The 26,528-nt window shown below is 39.3% G+C and overlaps 1 long non-coding RNA gene across 2 annotated transcripts in view; it reads left to right on the plus strand.

Moving 5' to 3' along the window:
- Window positions 1-10,980, plus strand: part of LOC132425384 (uncharacterized) — a 73,429-nt gene extending 62,449 nt beyond the window's left edge. For both annotated transcript variants that reach the window (XR_009519433.1, XR_009519432.1), the window contains 2 exons: window positions 8,231-8,273; window positions 10,723-10,980. This is a non-coding gene — a long non-coding RNA (uncharacterized lncRNA). The remainder of the gene's footprint in view (window positions 1-8,230; window positions 8,274-10,722) is intronic.
- Window positions 10,981-26,528: the final 15,548 nt, after the last annotated feature.

Here is a 26,528-nt window from a genome sequence, read left to right on the forward strand (position 1 = left end):
AGTTTTGAGGTTTTTGTTGTTGGTGGTACTGTTTTTAAATTTTTTGACACTTTTTTTAATAGGAAAAATTACAGCATGTTGGTATGCTGATGGGAATGGCTCTGTGGAGAGGAAAAGATTGCTGATGCAGGAAGGCGAGAGGAGAATTTCAAGAGCCCAGTCCTTGAGCAGGCAGAGGAAATGCCGACCTGAACGAGGGCTTGGCTTTAGATAGGATCATGATATTGTTCATCCATAAAAACAACTACCGGCCCGAATGTACGGGCACAACTTCAGGTAGGGGGATCTACCTTCCTGGTTTGTCTGGGATTGAGGGATTTCCTCAATTATGAGCCTTTCAGGGCCCAAACTGGCACAGCCAAGGGCAAGCGGGAGTGAGTTGGTCACCCTTGAGATAGGAAGATTTGTGGTATGAGTTTATGGAAATTCTCCTTTGATTGCTCTGAGTATTGACACATGAGAAAGGGCATGGTGATTCAACCCATTACCAAGCATCTATAAAGCCTAAATTCCAGAGTTACACAATGCGAAGGATATTACCATTAATAAGTTCCTGTTCTTATGGAGCTTATGCTAATGGGAAACATAGAAAAGAACATGACTGCATGTAAGGCAAGCCCACATGGGCTGTGTGAGTTACTGAACCAAGGTTGGGTCTGCTCACTCAATACTCAGCAATGTCAATCTACTGACACCGATTGTGGTGAAGGGAAGTATAACATTTATTGCAAGGCGCCCAACGTGGGGCTAAGCAGGGAGAACGGGCAGCTCATGCTCAAAATGTTCTAAGTCCCTGATGGCTTTCAGGAGAGGGTTTTCTAAGGCAAGGTGAGGGAGAGGGTCATAGGGTGCATATCAGCTCATGCACATCCTTCTGATTGGCTGGTGGTGAGGTTAACAGGATGATGTTTCAGGAATCTCAGTCATCAACCTTCTGGTTCCAACCAGTCTGGGGTCAGCATGCAGTTAACTTTGTCTTCCTGGTGAGGGTTTTAGTATCTGCAAAACAACTCAAGGATATGTCTCAGGATATTATCTATCACACTTAAGGAGGAACAAAAGGTCCTTGAGTTTGTTTTATGGCTAAACTATTATTATTTCATCTTGCTTGGTTCTTTTCCTTTGTTTCTGAATTTTCCCACTTCTCTGACTCAATTTGCTCTTTGGAACTTCAGGAAGGACTAGGAGGCTAAAGCTACAAACAAGAGGCAGGCAGGGGACATGTGGAGGTCTGTCCACAGGAAGATCCCACAGGGTCCTGCTTGGTTTCATATGTAATAAGTTCATTCTTTGTAAAATCATATTCCATATTCTAAGTCATATTCCATATTCTTCAGGAACCTATTATCCGCTAGATTAGATAATACTCAATAATAATAATAAACATTTTCTGAGATCTTACTGATTTTCAGCAGCTATACATCCGTTATCTCATTTCATCTTCACAACAACCTATTGGGGAGGCTCTAGTTTTATCATCTTCATTTTACAACTGAGGAAACAAATGCATGATGATTGGACAGTTTGCTCTAGCTCACACAGCAAGTGGTAGAGGAAGACCTTGAAGCCTAGTTGACTTCACCCCACAAGCTCATAAGCACTACACTGCATTGCCTTCTAGAAATTGCTATGATGCATGGTAATATATGATGAATAGTACTGACAAGTGCCCTACAAATTTAGAAGAAAGAGAGATCATTTTTTGTTTGTGGCAATCAAGGATGCCTTCATGGAGGAAGTGTCACAAATGGAACTTGAAAGAGGTTAGGTTTTCATTAAGCATAAGTGAGGGAAGGACATGCCAGGCAGAGGAACTTCAACGAGGACTAAACTTCTCTTTTTTTTGTTACCTTCTATCCTCCTGTATTCCCCTGGCCCTATGATCAGCTTGGTTTTCCTTTACCTCCAAGAAAGATATTTGTGATTTTAAGAAGGTAGAACACAGAGCGGAATGATAACTTTGACTTTCTTACACATGCCCAACTTGTCTCTAGAGCTCCAGAGTAGGCAACGAAACTCTGTTGGTCTTCAATAATTTAGTTATTGATTATATATATATTTAAATTATAGCATACATATACACAGAAAAGTGTACCAACCATGTCTTTTCATTAAACAAACATATCTGCATAACCAGCTTACGATTAAGAAACAAAATTTTACCAGTATCCCAGTAGCCCCCTTCATGCCACTTTTTAATCAGAACCTCCCTCCTCCCCACTGCAGCAAATTTAATAATTATCCTGACTTCTGAAACCATAGATTACTTTTGCCTAATTTTAAACTTGGTATAAACGGAATCTTACATTTTGTTCTTTTTTTTCTATCTGGCTCAAACAAACTCAGTATGTTTGAAAGATTCATCAGTGTTACTGGATATAACTGTAAGTTTTTCATTCTCATTGCTATGTGGTATCTCATTGCATGAATACTCCAGAAAATTCTACTATCTATTAAATCATTCTACTGTTGTACGTTTGAATAATTTCCAGTTTTTGGAGCTTAAGAATAGTGCTACCATGAACATTTTTGCACATGCCTTTGGAAATTTCCTTTGAGCATAAATCTTCACATATATTTAAAGATTTGAGTCTTTCTAGTACTTTCATGTGTTTGCACCTGGCTGTGCTTCCAGCACCATCTGGCATGTACAGGTGAGGTTATGGGGTCAAAATGTCCTCCTGTCAGGGCTCTTGGGTTTGTTGCAGAGCTTCTCTGTCCACAGAGAAGATTACCAGATTACAAAATGCACTGACACTGGGTAATCAGGTCTCTGGAGATGAAAATAAAGTGTTGCATGTAGGTGGTTTAGCAAAGATCACCATCTTCTTCCTGAGTTGCTCTGATCCCAAACTATTAACAGGGCTAATTCTCACTCCTTTTGAGCAACTCCAGTTGCAAAATCCTTGTAGTTCACTCTTCCTGGACATGGGGGTTTTGTTTACCACTGTATCTACTATGTGCAGCATGACAGACACAATATTTGTTTCCGTTCCTGATGGTGTACAGACTCATGACCTTGTACCTTCTCATAGGACAAATTTTCCATCCAGTTCAATATGATAGCCTCTAGCCACATGAAACTACTAGCCTTTGAAATGTGGCTAGTGTGACTGAGGAACTGAATATTTTTAGCATTGAATTTTAATTGATTTCAATTCAAAAGTGATACTCAATTCTGTTGTGGAAAACGTTTAAATACTTTAAACTTGGCTACGAGAATCTACTTTTTTCAACTGTAAATTTTATAAAATCTAAATTCACATCAAGTATTTCCGAATGACATTTCACAACTGAACTGAGATGAGCTTAGTGTAAAATATACAAAAAGAATTTGTATGAAAAAAGAATGTAAAATATCTATTTTTTACATTGATTACATATTAAAATAATGATATTTTTAATATACTGGGCTAAGTAAAGTATATTATTAATGTCATTTCACTTGTTTCTTTTTTATTGTGGACACTAGCAAATCTTAAACTGTATCTGTGGCTTGCATTCTATTTCTGTTGGACGGTGGTCTTCTAGAGATTCCTAAATATAATGTTTCATGGTAATTTCTAATAAACTTCTGCCTCAGGAAGCTGGGTAAGGATATCTGTTTATATAAATACAGAATATGTTTCTGTATATATGGCTGATGGATGGTCAGAAGGGGAAGCACATTTGGTAGTGGAGAATAAGCATGAATCATGGGGTCAAGTCTGTCTGAATTTGTATCCAAGCTCTGCCACTTAACCGGTAGGTGACCTTGAGCAAATTATTTACCTCTCTGAGTGCATAAATGTCCACATTTCCTCTTAGGTAAATTAGGAATATGAATACCTTAGAGGACACTGTCAAAGCTCCACCCAGATTCCCTGGGTCTTACTTTTTGTTTCTGAGCATGTACACACCCACTCCCTAACTCCAGTGGGCACATATTTCATACCCCTGAATACCCTAGGACCTCCAGCCCAAGTAGACTTTACCTAGAAATCACACCCTGACTCCCCCCAGCCCCTTCCACTTCCCATATCTAAGGGTCAGCTTCTGAGAACCAGCCTAAGATAGCTACTAACTTCCTATGTTTTGGGGGGATTAAATGAGCAGCGCCTGACACAGAGGAGGTTCTCAATGCCACCCCATGATACACACCAGCCAGTACACTCCGGTGATGTTACTTCCACCTCAGGAAGATGTGAATGGTCAGCGATTATTTTTAGAGTTTGGAGTGGGATTGTATTGACACATGCATAGTCTCTCTCTCTCTCAGACCTTTACCTGTAACCATTGTTTTTCATCACCTCAGATGTAACGAACATCTGTAAAAAAGAAAACGTCATAGATTCATGGCACCTTAGAGAACATTGAATCCATTTATGAGAACAAATGTTACTTGTGTTTCTGGGATTTCTCCCCGAGTACCTTGTTAGTCAGGTGCTGTGAGTAATTAAATCACTCCCAGGGTATAAACTGTACTGCTCTGGGGGTTGGGGGAAGCATTAACTATTCAGAATCAAAGAAGGAGATTCTTTCAGTCGTAAAAGATCTTGCTGACACACACACACACACCCTATATAAGTACATATAAATCCACATATAAATGTTGTGATTATAGTATTTTATATGCTAAAGACAATCTGTTTATATTTTCACATATTTTCAGTTCATTCTTTTGACAAGTTGTTAATAATACTAAGAGTTATCATTTATTGAAGTTTATTATATGCCAGACATTATTTTAAGGTATTGACAGACACTATCTCATTTAATCTGCTTGAAAACTCAGTTCCAGTATTATGTGCTCAGAGAGGCCTTCCCTGGCTGCTCTGAAGTAGCCACCGTCAGCTGCTCTATGGTAGCCTTTGTCACTACTTGGAATTTGGCTTTATTTGCTTTATGGGTTTTTGGTGCCTGTCTCCACACTGTCCTTGCCTATCCTAATTAGAATTTGTGTTGCAGACAGCCAGCACTTTTCTGTGTTGCATACCACTGTATCACAGTTACTAGAACTGTGCCTGGCACATGTTGATAATCAGTAAATATTATTGAAAGACAGAATGAATGAAAAACTTAATACAGGTGAGAACTCTGAAGCCCAGAGAGGCTAAAAGGTTAAGGTCCCAGAGTGAGTGCATAACAGCGCTCTTATTTGAACCCCCATCTCTTATCCTCTACACCCTGCTGTCCTTTATATTATGTGGGCTTTAGAAAGATGACATGTCTTACCCATAAGGAAATCACTGTCTGGTAAGGGAGGAATAACATTCACTTCCAATCAACAAATATTTGCTAACCCTTGCTAGGAACTGTATTAAGCACTAGGGACACAGAAGCAAACGACACAATACAGCCCAGTCCTGCATGGAGCTTTTGGTCGAGACTCGGGTAGGGAGGACCGATATGACAAGTAGTAACAAATGAGACAGGTACTTTGAAAAGGAATGCACAGGGATAGAAAAGAATAGCAAGGGAACCTGACCAAGTCAAGGGGATTAGAAGAGGTTTCTCTGTGGGAGGGAGCAGAGCCTGTTCAAGAAACCGAGAAAAGGACAACGTGAAGGTCATGTAGAGGTGGGGGTAAGCATGGCAGGACATAAGTAGAGAATAGCCTTGAAAATGACATCTATAAATGATAATCACACATGGTGGAGAGTGATCTGTCCTAACAGTGCCATGGGAGTTGAGAGAATGGCAAGATTCCCACTACAGGGGAAGCTTCATGAAATCATTATAATGATACTTATACCTGGAGGGCTAAAAGAATATAGATACACTGAGACAGGAGCAGAGCATCCAAATACTTTCTTGTTCTTTTCTTGATTTTACTTTTTGAATGAATAATACATTCCTATGGTATTATATATAGAATACATAAAACTGTAAAATATCTCACTTCTACTCTTATTTCTCACCTATCCAATTCCCAAACCTCACACTACCATAGGCAATCTCTTTTTTTAATATATTTTTAAACATATAAAAGTCAAGAATTACTTTATGCAGATACAAGTAATTGTAAATAAAAATTCTTATCCCCCCTCCACTCTTTTACTGCACTATATAGCATACTATGTACAGGCATACTTCATTTTTTTTCACTTTGCTTTATTACACTTTTCAGATACTGTGTATTTTACAAATTGAAGGTTTGTAGCGACCCTGCAACAAGCAAGTCTATTGGTGCCATTTTTCCAAGAGCATTTGCTCACTGTGTCTCTGTGTTACATTTTTGTTATTATCACAATATTTCAAACTTTTCTATTATTATTATATGGGTTATGGTGATCTGTGCTCAGTGATCTTTGACGTTACTATTGTAATTGCTTTAGCTTTATTTTAGCAATAAAGTATTTTTAATTAAAGTTTGTACACTGTATTTTTAGATATAACGCTATTGCACACTTAATAGATGACAGTATAGTGTAAAAATAACTTTTATATGCACTGGGGAACCAAAAAATTCATATGACTCACTTTATTGCAATATTTGCTTTATTGTGGTGGTCTGGAACTGAACCAGCAATATATATATATATATATATATATATATAATATATATATATATATATATATATATACACACTTTATTTTACAATATATTTTGGAACTCTTTCCATATCTGCATATAGAGAACTTCCTCATTTTTTTTTATAGCTGCCCAGTGTTCAGATGGATGTACCATAATTTATTTAACTAGTCTTTTTTATTGATAACTTTTGGGGTGTTTTCAGTCTTTGGCTATTGGATGGTTTTGTAGATTTGGCAACTTATAACTGTACAAATACATTTATAATTTTTAAAGCTATTGCTGAATTGCCCTCAATAGGGGTTATTTTAAAATGCCTCCAGATTTAACTGCAAAACTAACCGTAAGCCAGAGAAGCAAATAAAATGATTTATTTTAAATGATGTCACTAATATACTTGTTCATGTTCAACAAAATACTGGATATAACTAAAAATTTTAAATGGAAAGTTGTGTCTTATGGGAGAAACCACATTCAAATGTTGACCACTGTCCTTAGCTACACGTCATTGAGAATAAGTCCACAGGCCTTCAATGATGTATGTGATATTCCTTGTACTCACATTCTATCTCCCCAGATGGATTCATTCTATTTATGTGACATCTTTCATCTTAGAAACTCCAAGCCCATTATAAGTACTGCTTGTTAATATTAACAGTATGATCGTGATATGGAGAAAACCATCGCATTATAGAGACAATTCCTTGGGAAGAGTTCAAAGGTCCCCATCAATTTCATCTAGCCTGATCATATGCGTAAAAGTTCCAGCTGGCAAGTGGTTACCATTGGGAAATGACTTTCTTATATTAAGTTTGCAAGAGATAAGCTGAAGAATTGCATTTAGTGATCTGAAGTTAATGATCTATCTCTGTAACAAGCAGCAGCTTGTTTGCCTGGTCCCAGTGCCATTATGCTATCCTTAGTCAGTGCCATTATGCTATCCCTGGGGAGAGAAGACAGCCGATGAGGACACAAATACTCCTTGGAATAGCACTAGAAGAGAAAACATAAACAGTGCAGAAGGGAAAGAAGAGAGGGATCCAGAACCGGGGTTAAGAGACAACAGAATTCACTAGCCTAATGTCAGTTAAAAACAAAGTGAAAGGGCTTCTCTGGTGGCGCAGTGGTTGGGAGTCCGCTTGCCGATGCAGGTGAAACAGGTTCGTGCCCCGGTCTGGGAAGATCCCACATGCCACGGAGTGGTTGGGCCCGTGAGCCATGGTCGCTGAGCCTGCGCGTCCGGAGCCTGTGCTCTGCAACGGGAGAGGCCACAACAGTGAGAGGCCCGCGTACCGCAAAAAAAAAAAAAAAAAAAGTGAAAATCAAGTCCAAAAGGACACAGAGCAAGAACAGAACAGAAATTTAGAAATATGGGGCACCTGCCAAAAAAGATTAAGGTTTTAGTGAAACTGACCACATTTAATAAAGAAAGACTAGTATCTGACATTTAAAATATAGGCATTATCCAATTAAGAGATTTGGTAAGAGTTCATATCCAGCCACCTGCACCCCCAAGGTTAGAGGCTCTATGACTAAGTTTAAGTAATGTTGACTTTAGTCAAATGTGCCTCATAAGCAAGGTTTATATTCATTGCCAGTGTTCAAATGTACATGGCTGAGTTTGCAGGTCCATGGTGAATAGGTTTGGTGACTGCTTGCTAGGAAGCATCTATGACTACTGGTTGTTTTTTGGTTTTTCTTTTTACTTTGTTTAAGGATGACTCATCAAAAGAGAAGATCACAGGTGCCTGCATAAAAGGTAATAAATTTACAACTACAAACTCTGATGTGTAAAAAATATCACCTTTTACCTCTTATTGATATTGTTTTAAAAATGTGTTTATTTTTTCTTAATTGGTTTCTTTAAAATTCATCCTAATTCTCTGGGTGGTGGAAAATTGAATCTCTGTCATTATTGGGGTTTCATCTCCCCAGGACTCAAGGATGCTTATGTAATGCTCAGAAATTTGGGTGTGGTTTTGGCTAACCCAACAGATGTTTCCAAACTCCTTCTGCTTGGGCCACCTTCCTGATGCTAGGGGTGGACAAGTATTCAAGTGATAGTACTGACCAATGTGAGGTAAGGGGACTTCTGCTGGGGCATAGGATATATTTGTCTTTCCTGATAAAATGGATGCAACATCCTAGGGCTCCCTCTTCCTCTCTTTCTCCTGAGTTAATACGGATGTGATATCTGGAATTGTAGCAGCCATCTTGTAACCATGAAGAATAGGCCAGGAGAATTGCAGATTTGGTGGTCGCAATGTCACTGAACCACTGAACCAATTCCAGGATCCACTTTCTTCCAGAACTTCTTGTTGTGAGAGAAAAAAGAAACACCCACCTTGTTTAAGCCACTGTATTGTGAGTTTTTCATTATTTGCAGCTTAAAGTATTGCTAACTGCTTCAAAGAGGAAACATCTCTATTGTCCGGTCCATCATGGGTTGCTGCTGGTATATTTATTGTCCAACGGTTCCTTGAAATTCAGTGACAAACTGCTCCTGGGCCTCTGAACATAGGAAATGACCCGGGCTGGGACCCTGGTGCCTGGGGCTCCAAAGCCATGAAAGCCCTCCTTCCTGAGGCCCTGACTGGGAGCCTGGAGCTGATAGTACTTTACAAACCTGTAGACTGCTATCCCTGCCCTGGATGGACAAGTTAACCCTCTTCTCCTCTTGCCACTGTCAAAGGCACTTCTCTTCCTCTTTCCTCAATTCAGGACATCTATTATACTCTCTTCTGTGAGTTGATGTGTTTACAAATAAAGGAGCTGCCTTTTCTCATGAAGCTCCTGCTTTCCATTCAGCTACAAAACACCTCTGAGACAAGGGAACAAAAACTGAGCTACCTATTTCAAATGCAGGATGGAAAACTAAAGAGAGAACCAACACAAGTTAATACTGTAATAAATCACCTTGCCACACCTACCAGTCCAGTAAGGTAGCCACCATGGCAAGAGACACGGTGAGAATAATGACAGCTGATGAACTAGAACAACTTTTGAGCCCTGTGCCAACTTGCATGGATGAAATCACTTGGCTTGTTTCTCATGGGCACAGCAGGTTTTCCAATGCACAGATGACACAGGGACGCTGCTTCATCATAAGCTAGAGAGCTGCTGTCGTTTGGGTGTGTGGTCTGTGGTGGGAAGGGAAGAAGGAAAGGAGAGTGAGGACGCCTAGCTATTCATCCTGGACTTGGCCACTTCTAAGACCTGCCATTTTGACCTTCCCTGTTTATATTTAAGTCAGAGCTTCCATTGGAAGGGGTCTGCTTTTTCTTTCTGGATATTTTAGCTGAAAGTTTTGTTTATGGTTTTAAATTTGATTTTTTTGAAAAAGTAATCATTTGCATGATGAATTGAAGAATTGATTATAATAGGAAATGACTGGAAACAACTTAAATATCAACAGAAGTCTGTAAAACAAATTATAGTACAAATGTAGAATGGAATGTTATATAGCTGCAAAATTGAATGAACAAGTGCTCTGTAATGGATATAAAAAAATCCTCTCTTCCACTCTTGTCTCTTATCCACTAATTTTCCATATCCTCCATAGGTACATTTTTATGACTCTTTTCAGAGTTTCTTTATATACAAGTAAATTAAAATGTAAGTTCTTATTTTTCCTTTTTTATATGAAAAGGAAGATTCTTGACCTACTGTTCTGCTTCTTGTTTATTTTACCTAATAATGGACCTGGGATCTCTTTCTAAATAGAAGTCTTTCATTTGTCCAAAGTCTTCTCTGACATCATGCAGTAGTGTTTTGTTTTAATTTTTTTTTTTGCGGTACGCGGGCCTGTCACTGCTGTGGCCTCTCCCGTTGCAGAGCACAGGCTCCGGACGCGCAGGCTCAGCGGCCATGGCTCACGGGCCCAGCCGCTCCGCAGCATGTGGGATCCCCCCGGACCGGGGCACGAACCCGTGTCCCCTGCATCGGCAGGCGGACTCCCAACCACTGCACCACCAGGGAAGCCCCTAACTTTTATTTTATATTGGAGGATAGTTGATTAACCATGCAGTAGTGTTTTAAAGTTTCCTTTATATAGGTCTTGCACATTTCTTGTTAGGTTTATTCCTAGGTATCATGTCTTTTGGGGATTGGTTTTGTATTCTCTTCCATTTTTCAACTGGTTTTTGTTTGTTTAATATATTAATTTTCATTCATTAACTCTTTTTTTTTTTTTTTTTTGCGGTACGCAGGCCTCTCACCGCTGTGGCCTCTCCCGTTGCAGAGCACAGGCTCCGGACGCACAGGCTCAGCGGCCATAGCTCACGGGCCCAGCCGCTCCACGGCATGTGGGATCTTCCTGGACCGGGGCACGAACCCTTGTCCCCTGCATTGGCAGGCGGACTCTCAACGACTGCGCCACCAGGGAAGCCCTCTTTCGTTAACTCTTTACTCTTCTACTTTGATTTTTAAACATTTTCACAATTCTGATTAAGCCAAATAAACTTTCCTTTTACAATGCAAAGCTCTATGTTCTGAGGTTTTTGGTGTCATGATTTCTGTAAGTCACAGCATGCACAAGGCTCCATACAAGATAATCCTCTACTATTCCGAGAGTAATTATAATTCAGAGGCTTAGTATAAGGGTACTGCCAGACTGCAGTTCAATCAAAATCACAAATAACTTTACAGAAACTCTGTCACCCACATAGCACAACACAGCTAGTGAATATCTTCACAGATGTTTGATTTGTTAGTTGAACTACAATCTATGTTTCTTCGGTGCTTGTAATCCGCTGTACCTTACATTTTGGGGAACACAAAGGGAAAGATTTTCATGTATTTAGTTTGGGTGCCAGCTCAGCACCTATGAGCCCATCTATCAGTAAGTTCTTTCTGCCCGATCACCTGCCATCATACGAACATACAATTTTAATGCAGTATAATTACGATAAATGGTTTCTATTCCTATATTTCGTGTAGGCAGTCGTAATTGGCCAGAAGGGACAAATATTGTCAGACCTATTACACAATCTTTAATGCAATGAAACTATAAGTAGATAGCTTTTAAATGGGACAATCTTATACAGTTATTTTCCGAAAAACTTGGACTCAAAAGGTCATTCAATCAAAACCCAAATATCTGTGGCCACATATCATTCCCTTTCAATAAATAGCCCTACATTTTCATAATAGTCTACAATAACTGCCCCCAAATTACAGCAAAAATATTTTTTCAAAGTTAGCTTTTCATTACTCAGGGGAAAATTATAAAGTCTGTGGCTCTTCCTAGGCCACATTTCCCCCTCAATGTCTATAATTTAGTTATTTCAGGTCTCACTGGCAACTTCATCAGAGCCCATCAGGGAAAATCACAAGATTTGGAGGGCTGGTTAAAGAATTACACAGTGTTAGAGCTCATGGAATTCAGCCTCATCTCACAGATAAAGAAACCAAGGAAAGAAATGGTTAAGTGACTTGCCCAACATCATGCAATGACTTTCTGAGGGAGCCACGACTGGGAGCCAAGTTTCCTGCTCACCAGTACTGCACTCTTTCTACCACATCATGGTGCACATTCCTAGGCATGAATGAAAAAACACACTCCAACAATTGTTATTGACAAAGATGTGGTAACCATTAATGACACTTCAGGCATACACATAATATTTTTTTAGAACATCTTTTTCCTATTGGGCAATCTCATTCCCATAGTTGTCATGACTACCTTTGTGATCAATGACTTAAATTAGTATCACCAGCCCTGACCTCTTCCTTGTATACCATTGCCTGTCCTGTAGGTCTACCTGTGTAATTCACAGACAACTTGAACACATTCTTGCCAAAACTGAGCTTATTTTTTATATCCACCAAATCTGTTATTTCTCTATTTGCTATTTTGTTTCTTGCCTTGATAATAACCCATGTGTCTAAGTCCTCACCACTCTTTTTCCTTCACATCCAATTTATTATCAATTTCTGTTGATGTTATATAGAAATCTGTCACATATTTTCTCATTTCTTCACCTGTATTTGCACAGGTCTTTATAACTTTTCACCTGGACTCTCTGCCTTTGTCTCTTTCCTCTCCAAGCTCTTCTCCACAGTGCCTCCAAAGTCATTTTTCCAAAGGGTAAATACTCTCTTGCTCTGCTCTTACCGGAAGCTCTGACCATCTGCCTCATGTCCATTAAATAAAGCCCATAGAGCATGATTATTTAAGCTACTTCATATGAGCTGTCCCCTGTTTGCCTAACTTCTATTCCAACATTGCTTTTCAATGTTAGGTTCCATAAACAGCAAAATACTTGCAATTCTTTGAACTCATTAAACTATTTTATATCTCCACGCCCCTGCGAATGCCACTCCCTCTGTCTGAAATCCTATCGTCTGCTCACCTTTCTCACCTCTGAGCATGCTGTCCACTGCTGTTCTCATATGCTTCCTCTAGGACCCAACCCTGAGGGTGAGTCAGCCCTTCAGTGAAGCCAATAGGCAGTTTATTCTTTGATGGTTATGCTGTGCCTTGTAATGTACTTCTATTACTATATATCACATCATATTATAATTCCTTATTTATGTGGGATTTATCTTGCCTTAAGACATAGCAGTGCCTGAATGAATAGTAGAATGGGTAAATGGGCACAGGTAATAGTAATCTAGAGAAACATTTTGTGGTCAGCTGTAACATATATATATATATATATATATATATATATATATATATATATATATATATATATATATATATTAGAACTTCTGAAAATTTGGTCACTGCTGCTCGGACTAGACTCATTGCCCGAGCCATAGAATTGAAATGTTTTGAATTTATAGAATTTTAATAACTATAATTTAGAATGATTATGATTCATATCTGCCTTACCCTTTCATTGAAACATGAATTTGTTTCCTCACTATGAAATCATCGCACATAATTATCTCCAGATGACAAATACTCATTTCAGTATAACATGCAGATATGGAAAAGACATTTTCTCTCTCTCTTTCAGTAGGGTATTTACCAGAGTGTTTCATGTAGTTTTAGCAGCTTAGTTAGCATTTGCATCTCTACCAATCTTTAGTCAAATAAATTTTATCACACACTTATTAAGATGCTCTGGACTTCTGGGCTTTAAGAACATGTATGAATAAGGATATTATACATGTACACATAGATCAGATATGCGGGGTTAAATATGGTGGTTACTAAGTTAAATGGGGACATTTAGCTATTTGCAACACTAGCCTGAGAATTGGCTGATGTTTCATTTCAGAAGTTCTCATACATTCCTACCAAAGTAGACACCACAGAGATGAATGCTTTTGTACTTCTGGGGGATCTAGATGCTCATTTCCTACAAAAGTAAAATTTATTTGAATTTGCTAAATGTACTTGGATTTTGCGTTTTACTCCATTATAGATGATCTTAAATAACTTAACTTTTAGTAAGACCTCTACATAACTCTAGAAAGCTGTGCAATGAGTAAGCTATAGCTTCTAGCACTTCCCTTTGCTTTGCCACATATGCCATGGATTATGAGCTGCCGAGTGTGATAAGCAAGGGGGTAAATAAGGGAGAGAGCACTGAGCCCCGTCGCAAAGACTTGGATCCGAGCCTCGGTATGCCACTTACCAGCTTTCGCTCTTAAACAAATCCCCTATCTTTTCAGAGTTTGTTTCCTCCCCTTAATGAGAATCATAACATCTGCCTTACCGCCTCAGAGGATTATTTTAAAAATCGAATGAAAATTGCTCAGAGATCTCAGGCTTGGAAAAGGGGCGGGAACGTAGGGAGTTCAGGCAACCGGAACCACAGCCAAGCATCATTATACTGAACCCCTGTAGCTAAGACGCTGCTGCCGCCACCAGCAGCCGCTGGATGCCTTAACGTTGGCCATTATCACTGCTGCCCTGATCACTGTTGTCGCCTCTTCAACCAGCACTACCAGGGTGAATTATTGTCGAAGCCCTACCTCCAGCTTCTAGGAAGGCTAGAAATGCATGCCTCTGGCTTTTCTTGTCTTTTATGGCGGGAGACTGGCCTATGATCCAAATCGTAGGCCAATAGAATGGACACTCCCTCAGATACCTGAGGAGATTAAGATGCTGTGTCCACAACATCTTTTTCTTGACTATTGTCATGGTCCCGAACTGGTATCACTGCCTCCAGGCTTGTTCCCCTCCAACCCACTGTTCCTGCTCACACCAGAGCTGTTTTTTCAAAGGGGAATCTGATTTCTGCTGCTGCTCTGTTTAAAGCCTTCCATCATCCCCTCCCCACAATGCCTATATAAATACAAATTAGAATACCGTACAGACACTTCTTTTTTTTTAATGGATGAAGGAATTTTATTTCATTTTTAACTTTATTTTGTGGTTTTCTTAATATTTATTTTATTTATTTATTTACGTTGGCTGCGCTGGGTCTTCGTTGCAGCACGCGGGATCTTTCAGTGTGCCATGAGGACTCATAGTTGCAGCATGCCAACTCTTAGTTGCAGCATGTGGGATCTAGTTCCCTGATCAGGGATTGAACCCCGGGCCCCTGCATTGGGAGTGTGGATTCTTACCCACCGGACCACCAGGGAAGTCCCCCGTACAGACACTTCTAATCAGGTCCCCACCTGCCCCCATAACCATACTCTTCTGGGCTTCCCATCCTTCATTGGGCCCTCTGCCCGCTGCAATACTAGTTTTCTCAGTGGGTGATGTTGTTTACTGCCTCTTTGCCTTCCCTTTCATAAAGGCAAAATTCCTATGAAGGAATTTAAAAAACAAAAGACTAGCACACCAACATCTTGCCTCAAAAAAGGCCAGCGGGCTTCCCTGGTGGCACAATGGTTGGGAGTCCGCCTGCTGATGCGGGGGACGCGGGTTCGTGCCCCGGTCCGGGAAGATCCCACATGCTGCGGAGTGGCTGGGCCCGTGAGCCATGGCCGCTGAGCCTGTGCGTCTGGAGCCTGTGCTCTGCAACGGGAGAGGCCAGAGCGGTGAGAGGCCCGCATACCGCAAAAAAAAAAAAAATAAAAGGCCAGCATTGTGGGATCTTCCAGATAGGGAGGGGATGAAGGCAAGGCCCTTCCTAGGTTCAGGCTGAAGCTTGCAAATGGTAGGAAGAGAACCCTGCTGGGACAATGCTATAGATGGAGGCACGGCCAGCCTGTGGTCAGTGGAGATGACCACTGAGCCTGCCCAGAGCATAGCACACAGGGCAGGGACCAATGCTGAAGAGCAGTAAGTAGTAAGTAGACACAAATTCACACCTCAACCCCATTTTTTTCTGGATAACATACTCCTGGGATGTTTGTTTTGACCCATGGATTTCTTTCTTTTTTTTTTAATTTTTATTGGAGTATAGTTGCTTTACAATGTTGAGTTAGTTTCTGCTGTATAGCGAAGTGAGACCCATGAATTTCTGAAAGTCACTTAAATGAGTACTATGGAATATTTTGCCTGATTACCAAGGTGATCTCAGGCCAAATTATACTTAATTAATTTTTTAATTGAAGTATACAATGTTGTGTTAGTTTCAGGTGTACAGCAAAGTGATTCAGCTGCATACACACACACACACACACACACACACACACACACACACACATATATATATATATATATACACTTTTTCAGATTCTTTTCCATTATAGGTCATTACAAAATATTTAATATAGTTCCCTGTGCTATAGAGTAGGTCCTTGTTGTTTATCTATTTTATATATTGTAGTGTGTAAATGTTAACTCCAGCCTCCTAATTTATCCCTCCCCTTCCCTTTCCCCTTTGATAACGATATGTTTGTTTTCTAAGTCTGTGCGTCTATTTCTATTTTGTAAATAAGTTCATTTGTGCCATATTTTAGATTCCAAATATAAGTGATATCATACGGTATTTGTCTTTGTCTGACCGACTTCACTTAGTATGATAATCCCTAGGTCCATTCATGCTGCTGCAAATAGCATTATTTCATTCTTTTTTATGGCTGAGTAATATTCTATTGTATATGTGTACCACATTTTCTTTGTCCCTTCATCTGTCAATGGACATTTAGGTTGTTTCTATGTCTTGGCTATTGTGAACAGTGCTGCTATGAACATTGGGGTGCATGTATCTTTTCGAAGTAGAGTTTTCTCCAGATATACGCCCAGGAGTGGGATTGCTGGATCATATGATAATTATATTTTTAGTTTTTTAAGGAACTACTTAATTTAGAAGAGTAGTGGACTGGGAGCCAATCATACCCATGACAATGCATGCTCATGTTGTTTCTCCACTTCTAGAAAAAAGCTCCCTTTTTTTGTCTACCAGGAGACTGCTACTCAGCTTTCCGGAGCCAGCTGACTATACAGATAAAGAAAGTTGTGAAAGGATTCAGAGTAAATTGTTAAGATTAGCTTCCTCTGGGCAAGGAGAATAGGGTGGGTGGGAAGGGGAATTTTCACTTTATGTTCTTCTGTAGTACTTGAATTTTTCAAAACACTAGTGTGTTATTTTAATAATTAGATTTTTAAAAGTCAACTCAATAGTTAGTGAGATAGTGGTGACTCCTTCTTTGCTGTTTTGTTTTTGGCATTTCTTTAAAAAATGGCCTAAAGCGTCTTGTAAGGAGAGCACAAAAGCCACCTGGGAAATGCCTTAAGTGTTTTCAAAAAACTGTTATTATGTTAAACATTATTCAGAGCTGTTCCCTCAGAATATTGCTCAATAATGAATGTTGGACATTATTAACTAAAACATATGCATCAACACATCATAGGCTAGAATAAATAAGTAAATAAAGATTGTGTTGCATATCCTTTGTGTATGCAAACAATGCTGCTAGTGACCATTTTGGGGCCACTAACCTTCACATATTTTTCCAGCTGTGGCCCCTTCAATGCCTCCGCAATGACAGGACAACACCCAGGCTTCCTAACAGGTGCCCCAGGTTGTCCTGTTATTCTTCTATCCTGCACACGCTGGATTTATACCACAGTCTTCTTTTCAAATGTGCGTCAGCTGTTTTCTCATTCAATTTTCATTACAATCCTTGAGAAATAAAGACAGTTATTGCCTCTTTGCTGATGAGGAAAGCTCTTGCAGTTTTTTTTTTTTAAATTTTTATTGGAGTATAGTTGATTTACAATGTTGTGTTAGATTCAGGGATATAACAAAGTGAATCAGTTATACATATACATATATTCACTCTTTTTTTTAGATTCTTTTCCCATACAGGCCATTACAGAGTATTGAGTAGAATTCCCTGTTCTATACAGTAGGTCCTTATTAGTTATCTATTTTATATATAGTAGTGTGTATATGTCAATCCCAATCTCCCTATTTATCCCTCCCCTGCCTTTTCCCCTGGTAACCATAAGTTTGTTTTCTACATCTGTGACTCTATTTCTGTTTTGTAAATAAGTTCATTTGTACCCTTTTTTTAGATTTCACATATAAGCGATGTCATATGATATTTGTCTTTCTTTGCCTGACTTACTTTACTCAGTATGACAATCTTTAGGTCTCTTGCATTGCTATACACTAACAACAAAAGATTAGAAAGAGAAATTAAGGAAACAATCCCACTGACCATCATGACAAAAAGGATAAAATACCTAGGAATAAAGCTACCTAAGGAGGTAAAATACCTGTACTCAGAAAACTATAAAATACTGATGAAAAAAATCAAAAATGGCAGATTTTGATGGGGCTAGGATGAGGCTCCTGGGCTCCAAACTATGAATGAATTTTTCTCTATTTCCACCAAGCTGTCTCATCTGCACTGCCAAAACTCAATCCACGCATGCCATTTTAAGTATTATTCTAACAACACTGTAGACTTTCAACTCATTCTCCTCTAGTGCTATTTCTCAGTACCCTATTCTTTTCTTCCATAAAATGAAAAATTGAATATAGATATTCAAATGGAATGTGTGTAATGTTTATTTCCCCAGCCAAGGTATAAGCTCTGTGAGGGCAAAGGGGCAAGGACCGTGTGCACCCCCCCCCATACACGTTTAGCACCTGGCATATAGGAGGCACGCGATAGACATTTGTTGAATGAATGAACGATGGAACATCAGCTACTGTCTCAGGTGGGACTCTCTCAGTTGCAGGTCCCTCATTTAAACTGGCTTGAACAGAGAAGGAATTTGTTGAGTATCTAGGAAGTTCAGGAATCAGCTGGCTTCAATCATAGCTCCATTGAGGTTAGATTAAATTTCTTCTCTTCTTTCTTTCTTCGTCTCTTCCTCCCCTCCCCTATCTTGCTGTTCTCCTCTCCTTCCCCTCCTCTCCTGGCTCCTGTGTCTCTGTCATCCTCTCCCTCTGCAGCTGGGCCCCCTCCATCTCCTCTGTGCATGGTGAAGTTGGCAGCTGGTAGCTCTGGGACCTCTGGCCTAATTTGACATCCGGGGAGAAAGAAAACATGTCAACCTCAGCATCATATCTCAATTTCAGGAAATGAAAATTTTAGGACTGGCCAGATCCGTGTCACTTGTGGGAGTGGGATACAGTCACTACTGGCAGCCCCTCTAAAATCACGTGGAAGGGGGAGTGGTGTTTTCCCAGAACAAGGGATGCTGGGCAGATGGAAACATATGTCCTTCATACAGTGTCACAAGAATTTTATCAAGTAGTAAAGGAGAGGCTGCTTTTACTATCAAGAGACTTTCTGCCTCTCAAACCTAAACTCTGTGCATGGAGCTAAATTATGACGTTTTGAATTATTTGACTCAGATCATAATTTTTTAAAAGATGGATTAAACTTTATGCTTTGAGTCCCCAGGTGTTAATAAGTCAAGGAGAATAATAAAGACAAGCCCACCTACAACCTTCATATCTATCTGTTCAGCAAAACAGAGGGCTGTAAAACAACTTTTTCTGTTTGTTTTTTATTTTGGCTTCCAGCCAAATAAGAACTCAAGAAATTTGTTTGTAGATAAATTGTGTTTCAGTGTCTGAGAGGAAACGTGCTGCTTGGTAACGACCACAGGATGCAGATCCCCATTTCATAAAGAAAAATGTGCAGGCAACATGCTCATTTTTCTCTGCATATAGAAAAACACAGAACGCTCATCTGGCACATGACCGCTCAAGCACTGAGAGTACTGATATTTCTGTAGTCTTGATTCTTACAGGGAGAAGGAGGTTTTAGTTTTGAGCATTTGTTGCTTTGCCCAGGGCCCTGTGTTCAAAAGTTGTCTTCTGGGAAAGAAGTAATGATCAGAATTTAAGAGAAACAAACAAACAAACCTTTCCTTATCAGTTTCTACCATTTAGTACTTTGCTTTTGTGCCCTTTCCATAGTGGCATGGAGCGCCTGAGTGTGCAACGGTTTTATAAATGCATGAGAATGAGTGTGACAAGTCCCTATTCAGATGTCCAGTAATGTAGGATCAGAGACTTAAAAGCTGTTTATAATACAGGAAGTATTAAACTAGTTCTTTTTGTATCACAGCTTTTTAATTTTATAAACTGGGTCTTAAGGAGTGAAGTTTTCAGCTTTTTAAAGTTATAAATATATGATTAATAAGAAAAACACTGAAGGAAATGAAAACAACCTCACATCCTGTACTTCCTGACATCCTCTTTTTGATTTTGTGAAGTTTCCTGTCATTAATTTTCAGCGTATTTATTTTCAAGGAAGTTCCTTTAGCAAGAAGATTGAGACCAGCACCCTGTCCCTCCCGACACACACACACACACACACACACACACACACACATGCACCTCGGAGAGTTAGAAATGTGTATGGCAGTATTCTTCCACGATTCAAGCATAAAGGCCATGACATACATCCTTAGTTATACACACGGGTGATTGGGGAGCAGTGGAGAGAACCCCCAACACTAAAGAGAAAGCAAGAAGTATCATATTCTAGATTTCTGCATTGCTTATAGTAAAGGAGCTATGAGATAAAAATTTCATGATTATCATTAGTTATTATTGTTAATAATATCATTTCTTAAGCTACCATTTACTGAGCTTTTGCTAGGTATCATTACAGTGATAAGTGCTTCACACACACACACACACACACACACACACACACACACTCACACACACACACACCTGTATACTACAAATTTACCACGTGCCCGTGATTCTAAATATCAGAGTTTATGCTGTGGATTAAAGCCGTGTTTTTGGTGGTCATGATCCGCTAGAGAATCATGAAATTAATTTAATGGGTAGAGATAAGAACAATCATAACATCCTTGTGAAGGGATTATATTATCCCCAATTTACAGATGAGAAATTCCAGACCTTAGGAGGTTAAGTAACTCACCCAAGTTCACAGAGTTAGTAAGAAATAAATATGCATTTGGAGCCTTTCAGTCTCCAAAACCTTGTCTTAACTATTAAGGCTACATTACATCGTTTAACAATTCTGGATGTATCACATTATAAATATAACTATATACGGAAGAAAACCTATTTCCTAATATATTCTATAAGGGAGAGCTTAAGGCTTGTGGATAATTAACCAGCATGCATTGTTTTGAATAGAAGCTTAAAAATCAAATGTGTGTGTGTATTAATTAGAGTTGTGGGAAAAAATTCATAGAACTCAGTACCATATCAAAATTCATGAGTGATTTGTTAAGCAAAGAGAGTTTTTTACTTTTAAAAATTCATAATCACATTTTATGTTTACATAGCACTTTATAAACAAGGCTTTCCTGGATATCATGAGATCCTCAAGCATTCTATGGACTCTATATGTGCGGCCTTTGTACGTACAGGCTGTTAAGAGTGGTTACAGCTGATAACGACTAGTTATCAACAGGAAAGCCAACATAGTTTGGACACAATCCAACAGTATAAAAATGGTGCTTACAGATAATCTTCCTTTATCAAATTCCCAGCTCTTAAAGAAGTAGCAATGCCAACAAATTAATGAACAAACAGATGTATTTAATAGGCCCTAAGAAGCTACACATAAAAATGCAATCAGTAAGTTGACGCTGGAACACCAACAGCTTTTGAAGAAAACATCTCTACCTTTTGGAAATAACTATGATGGTATTTGTTAAATACATTTGTCATTTCAGAAAGAGCTCCCCAAATTACTAGGATCACATCAGTTGTCAGCGTTTGTATACCGTCTTACTCACTTTTTGCTTTTTTAGGAAAAAAAATATTACAGACGCTCACATAAACAGAATCCTTTCCAATTTGTGTTGGCTGCCATTTTATTCAAGTTTGAGTAAGACCTTAACTACCCTCACAGACTTCCTTGCGAGATTGTCATATTGCCCATCAATTTCTGCTGTGGGTTAAGGCAGTGTTTTTGGTAGTTACAACCCACCCATGAAATCAATTTACCGAGTAGAGACAAGCAACTTTTAAAAATGAAACAAGAGAATAGAAAATGTCAGAATGCATCACAGGTAGTTAAGGTAAGTAAGGAGCAGTGGAGGAAATTACTGGGAGGTGAGGGGTGTTGATAGCCAAAGTACAAGGAGGAAAAGGAGCAAAACTCCACCTGCTCCAGAGTTATACCTAGTGGTAGTTCTACTCTTTGATCCTGGACTAATGAGATTAATACATACCTATGTGTACCACTAGTGGGAAGAAGGGCAAAAGGGAGAAAAATAGAGAGAAGAGTGGGATAATGTGAGTCAAAACAAAAGTTGGGGTTCATATGTGAACAAGAGAGAGGGAAAGAAGAAGAGAGAGCAAAAAACTAAGAGATGCATAGGATGAAGTTTGGCAGATAGATCACTCTGTGTTCAAAGGATGCCTTCAGCTGCAGTAACATAAGCTTGACTTGAATGGCTTAAACAGCAAAGAAGTATATTGATTGGTCTACTGGCTCAGTGACGTCATAAGGACCATCCACAGCTTTGACCTCAATTTTGTTCCTCTTGTGGATGTAGGATGACTATCCTACTGGGCCTATGTGCTTTCTTATTTCCATCCAAGGAGGAAAAGGATGGATTCCTATGGTTCACTGAATAGCAAGGGATAACTTCTCAGAATCTTCCAGCGCCTGTAGGTGTAAACTTCTGCTTACACCTTATTGGCCAGAATTGAATTACATGTCCACTCCTGATTGGTTGACTGACAGAGGGTTGGCATTACTCAGACCAATCAGACTTCTCTCTGGAGCTGGGATCAATCTCTTCCAGACACATGGCTGGATGAGAGGAAAGCAAAATTGAGGTTCTTTTGGGAAGAAGGGAAAGACATTTTGCTGAGTAGGCAATCAACAAAGTTCACTACATACGAGAACTTTTTAAAAACTTTGGTAACCTATCCTAATAGTTCTAGTAGATTTAATATTTAACATTTCTATCGTTAAATCAGTTTCGTCTTTAGAGACCGATTACATCATTTTCCTTCACATAGAAGAATGCCGTTAAGAGGCATTTAAATAAAAGGAAAGAAATCAAGTACAGAGTGCTTCTATTTTCCATATATTTGACAACAAACAGAAATCTCAAATTTTACTCAAAAATAATATGCTGTATTCACTTCCAAAAAGACAATGCACAATGTTTGACTTCTCTTGGAACAAACGTCAGGAGAGAGAACCACTAGCCATTGTGCAGAGCTTACTTCTCTCTCCGATTCCCTCCCCCACTCAGAAGTTAGACTTCAGCATTATCCTCGTGTGCACTTGCCAACTTTCTGCATCATGACACAAAGACATTGCTGGTTAGGATCATTCTAGCCTAAAGAAAGGCAAGCACAAAGCTAGCCAGGCTTAGATGAAATGCACACTGTTTGCTGAATGGCTGTGGTGTTTTGAGGGCTCCCTTCATGAAAGACTAGCATAAAGTCAACAGCCCACAGTTGCTCAAATCTGGGCTTTGGTTTCATTGCCACCACCCGCCACTTCCCCACCCAGGAGAATTACAGCTAAGCGGTGTTTTAACTATGTCCCCAGGGGAGTGTTGAGTAAGAAGTAATGCATGCTGGGTTACCAATAAATCATTTCTGGAAAAAAGGACATTTCAGGAAAATTAAACAAAGTGTAGAAAAGCCTTAGCTTGCAATCTGTTGCTGCAGAGTTTGAAGGATGACTTTCCTCCCTGCTTAGACAAACACCAAGCAGGAAGCGAAGCGCTGAACAGGAAAAAAAAGTTCTGTCCCGAGCCATAGAAGAGAATGGCTAATGATGACTGTCATTGTGATTTCATTGCCCATTTAAACAAAACGAAGGCAGCTAGTTCTTTAACTCTTTCCAATTGAACTTCTGATTATTTTCAGAAGTTCTGCAGTGGAGACCTGACAACTCAAGAAATCCAACCAGCCTGGAACATGGGTTTTCAAAGTTACTTCAAAGCTCAGCTAAATACCCAAATAGTTTAATCAGCTTCCCCTTGTGCCCTGGCTACAATGTGAAGGTAAATTTCTCTCCCTGGGATATCTACTTGCGGTAGGGTTCATGGGCACTCAATGTGCCTATCTCATTCACCCGGATTTGTAAATACCTTGTGACGTTTGAAAACCAGCCATTCTGTGCACTTTGTGACTTTCTATTAGGCGAACTTTGCTAGTATCCTCCTGCCTTACTTTTCCTCTGCTGCACAACTCCAATGCTTAGTTGTCTATTAAATGCCACTGTAGCACCATCCCACAATGTCAGTCCAGATTTATTAGCTGAGCTCGCTGTCGGCTGGCTCCGTAGCAACCAGCTGTAAATATTACAGGACTTTCCCCATGAGTCCATACTAAACAAAAGCACATGATCTCTTCTTTCTATTTTAATATGGGTCTACCTCAAGAGGAGCTGGGCAGAAGGTAGAAAATATTTTTCAGCTGGGAACAGAAATAACCAGGTCAAACGCTAGCCCTTATTTCTCTAGATGCCCTACTGATTGCCATCTCACTCTAATGAATGATTCATGCCATTCACTTTGAATCCATCATTTATGTTATCTGAATTTCTATTCTGTGCTTCCTAAAATTGACATTGCTAGGATGAATAAATTCTTATCATAGGTGGGTATTCAGTGAGCCAGTTAACATATTTGACTAAATAATTTCTTTTATAAGACGGTTTCAAAATAATATTTTAAAATTTCAAAAGCTCCTTGGGACATTAACTAGCATTTTGAAGAAAGCCTATGGCACTGATTTTCATTCTCTTCTGGGAGTCCTTCCAGCTCTAAAATGCTATGAATTTATGAATATATGCTACTGTATTCTCAGTAGGAGATTCTGGATTATTATTTTTCATGAAGGTTGAAGAAATTAGGTAGAAATTGACTAGGCAATGCAAATCAATGCATAAAGCAATAGAACAGCATGATTCTATCATTATGTAATAATGCACAAAATAGGTACTCCACAACTATTTCTTGAGTCTTGTCAACTTTACATTTTTCAATTACCAGTTTAGTAATTATACAAACTATATGTAGTGGTATTTTCAAATTGATGGCTCATTTTATGGAAATATATTTTATGGCTTATATAATAACTGTAACATGTTTAGAAGGGAATTTATTTCCTTCGTGCTTTGGTCAGATGAGATCTGTCGTTCTTATCATCCTACACAGGGTCTCCTTATTTAATTATGTATGTGTATGGCTTTAGAGTGGATTACTAGAGTGCTAGTTTTCCTTCCGTTATACAGAATTCCGATCTTAGAAGAGTGAAAACCATAAAATTCCTCTTCAGGAGTATTCAAAACCAGACAAACAGAAAAGAAAATTAACTTTGCCCCATTTGACCTTAACTATGATAGTTGGGCTCAATGTCTTCTCTGCTGAGGTCCAGGCCCTTGAATATTTGGATCTAGGACAGGTGATGCACTTTGTTCCATAGGAGACAAAAGGGCACCCTTACCCCTCTTGACTTTACAGGCATTGCCTCATATCGTTCTTAATAACCTTGCCAACTTACCCCCTCAATTCTCTAACCACCTGCTAAAGCTTGTCACCTGGTTCACATTTCAGACTCCTGGCTTCCAGTAACCTTCTGGGTCATTCCAGGTGCCTTCGGCCTGGTGTCTCCCTGGACACCCATCATCATCATCATCTTCATCACGATAATATCTCACACTGATGACCATGTGCCAGCTAGGCCATATGCTTTATGTGGATTATCTCGTTTAAATCTTAAAACAACCCTATGAGACAAGTACTGTTATTCTGTGCTCAGGTTATTAAGAAAGCACATAGCAAATAAGTAGTAAAGGCAGGACTTGAATCTAGGCAGTGTCTTAACTGCTCTTCTCCACCTCCTCCCAACTCTTGCCCAAATGGGGAATTGAATACGAGCCACTTGGGTAAGAGCCAGACTTCCTAACCATATGGCGAGGTTGCCAATCTGCGGGAGAATATAGGTCCAGCTGCACAGAATGATTCTGCCTTCCAACGGTCTTCTCTTCTTAGTAGCAAGAGGCTTTATTCCTTTCTTTTGTGTTCAAAATTAGCCTTTTACTTTTTATCCACACAACATGCCACGGATAGCCCAGATTGCATTCATTATGAGCTATCATGTCCCTTGTCACTTGTTTACAAGGGCTTTGGCTTGGCCTTAGCTTTTAGGTGAAGTCATCTTAGAAAAACTCAAGAGCCACAGAACTAGGGTTTTAAAAAATGACAAACATCGCAAGCATTCATTTTATACTCCCACAACCTTTATTTTCCAATTTTTGTTAGTTGAAAACAAGAACAGTTAGACTTCTTAGAAAATAGCAGATCTGTAGAAATACTCACAACTACCTATAAACACGGGCCAAATATACTCACTCCTACATCCTTACTCTACACAAACCAGATAATAGTAAAAAGACTTGGAAAGTGCTTTTTATCTGTAGTTACACTATAAAAACATAATTAGAGAAATGGAAGAAAGATGTGAATGGCAAATACTTGCTTACTTTTTTTTTTAGCATATAAATCAAAAACATAAAAAGACTAGGGATTCACATAAGAACTTCATGGTGACTTTGAATGGGTGGCATTTTTCAGTAAACATCTCAGTCAGTCTGAACAGTGATATTACAGAGCAAGAGAAGGTCCCTCTGAGGAACTATCTTGCCCCCTGGAGAAAATCAAGGCAAGAGAAGACTTCTACTCAGGATTGTCAGGGTGCAGGGCAAAAATATTGTTCGGTAAGAG

Source organism: Delphinus delphis, chromosome 5, assembly GCF_949987515.2.
Source record: "Delphinus delphis chromosome 5, mDelDel1.2, whole genome shotgun sequence".
Taxonomy (NCBI): domain Eukaryota; kingdom Metazoa; phylum Chordata; class Mammalia; order Artiodactyla; family Delphinidae; genus Delphinus; species Delphinus delphis.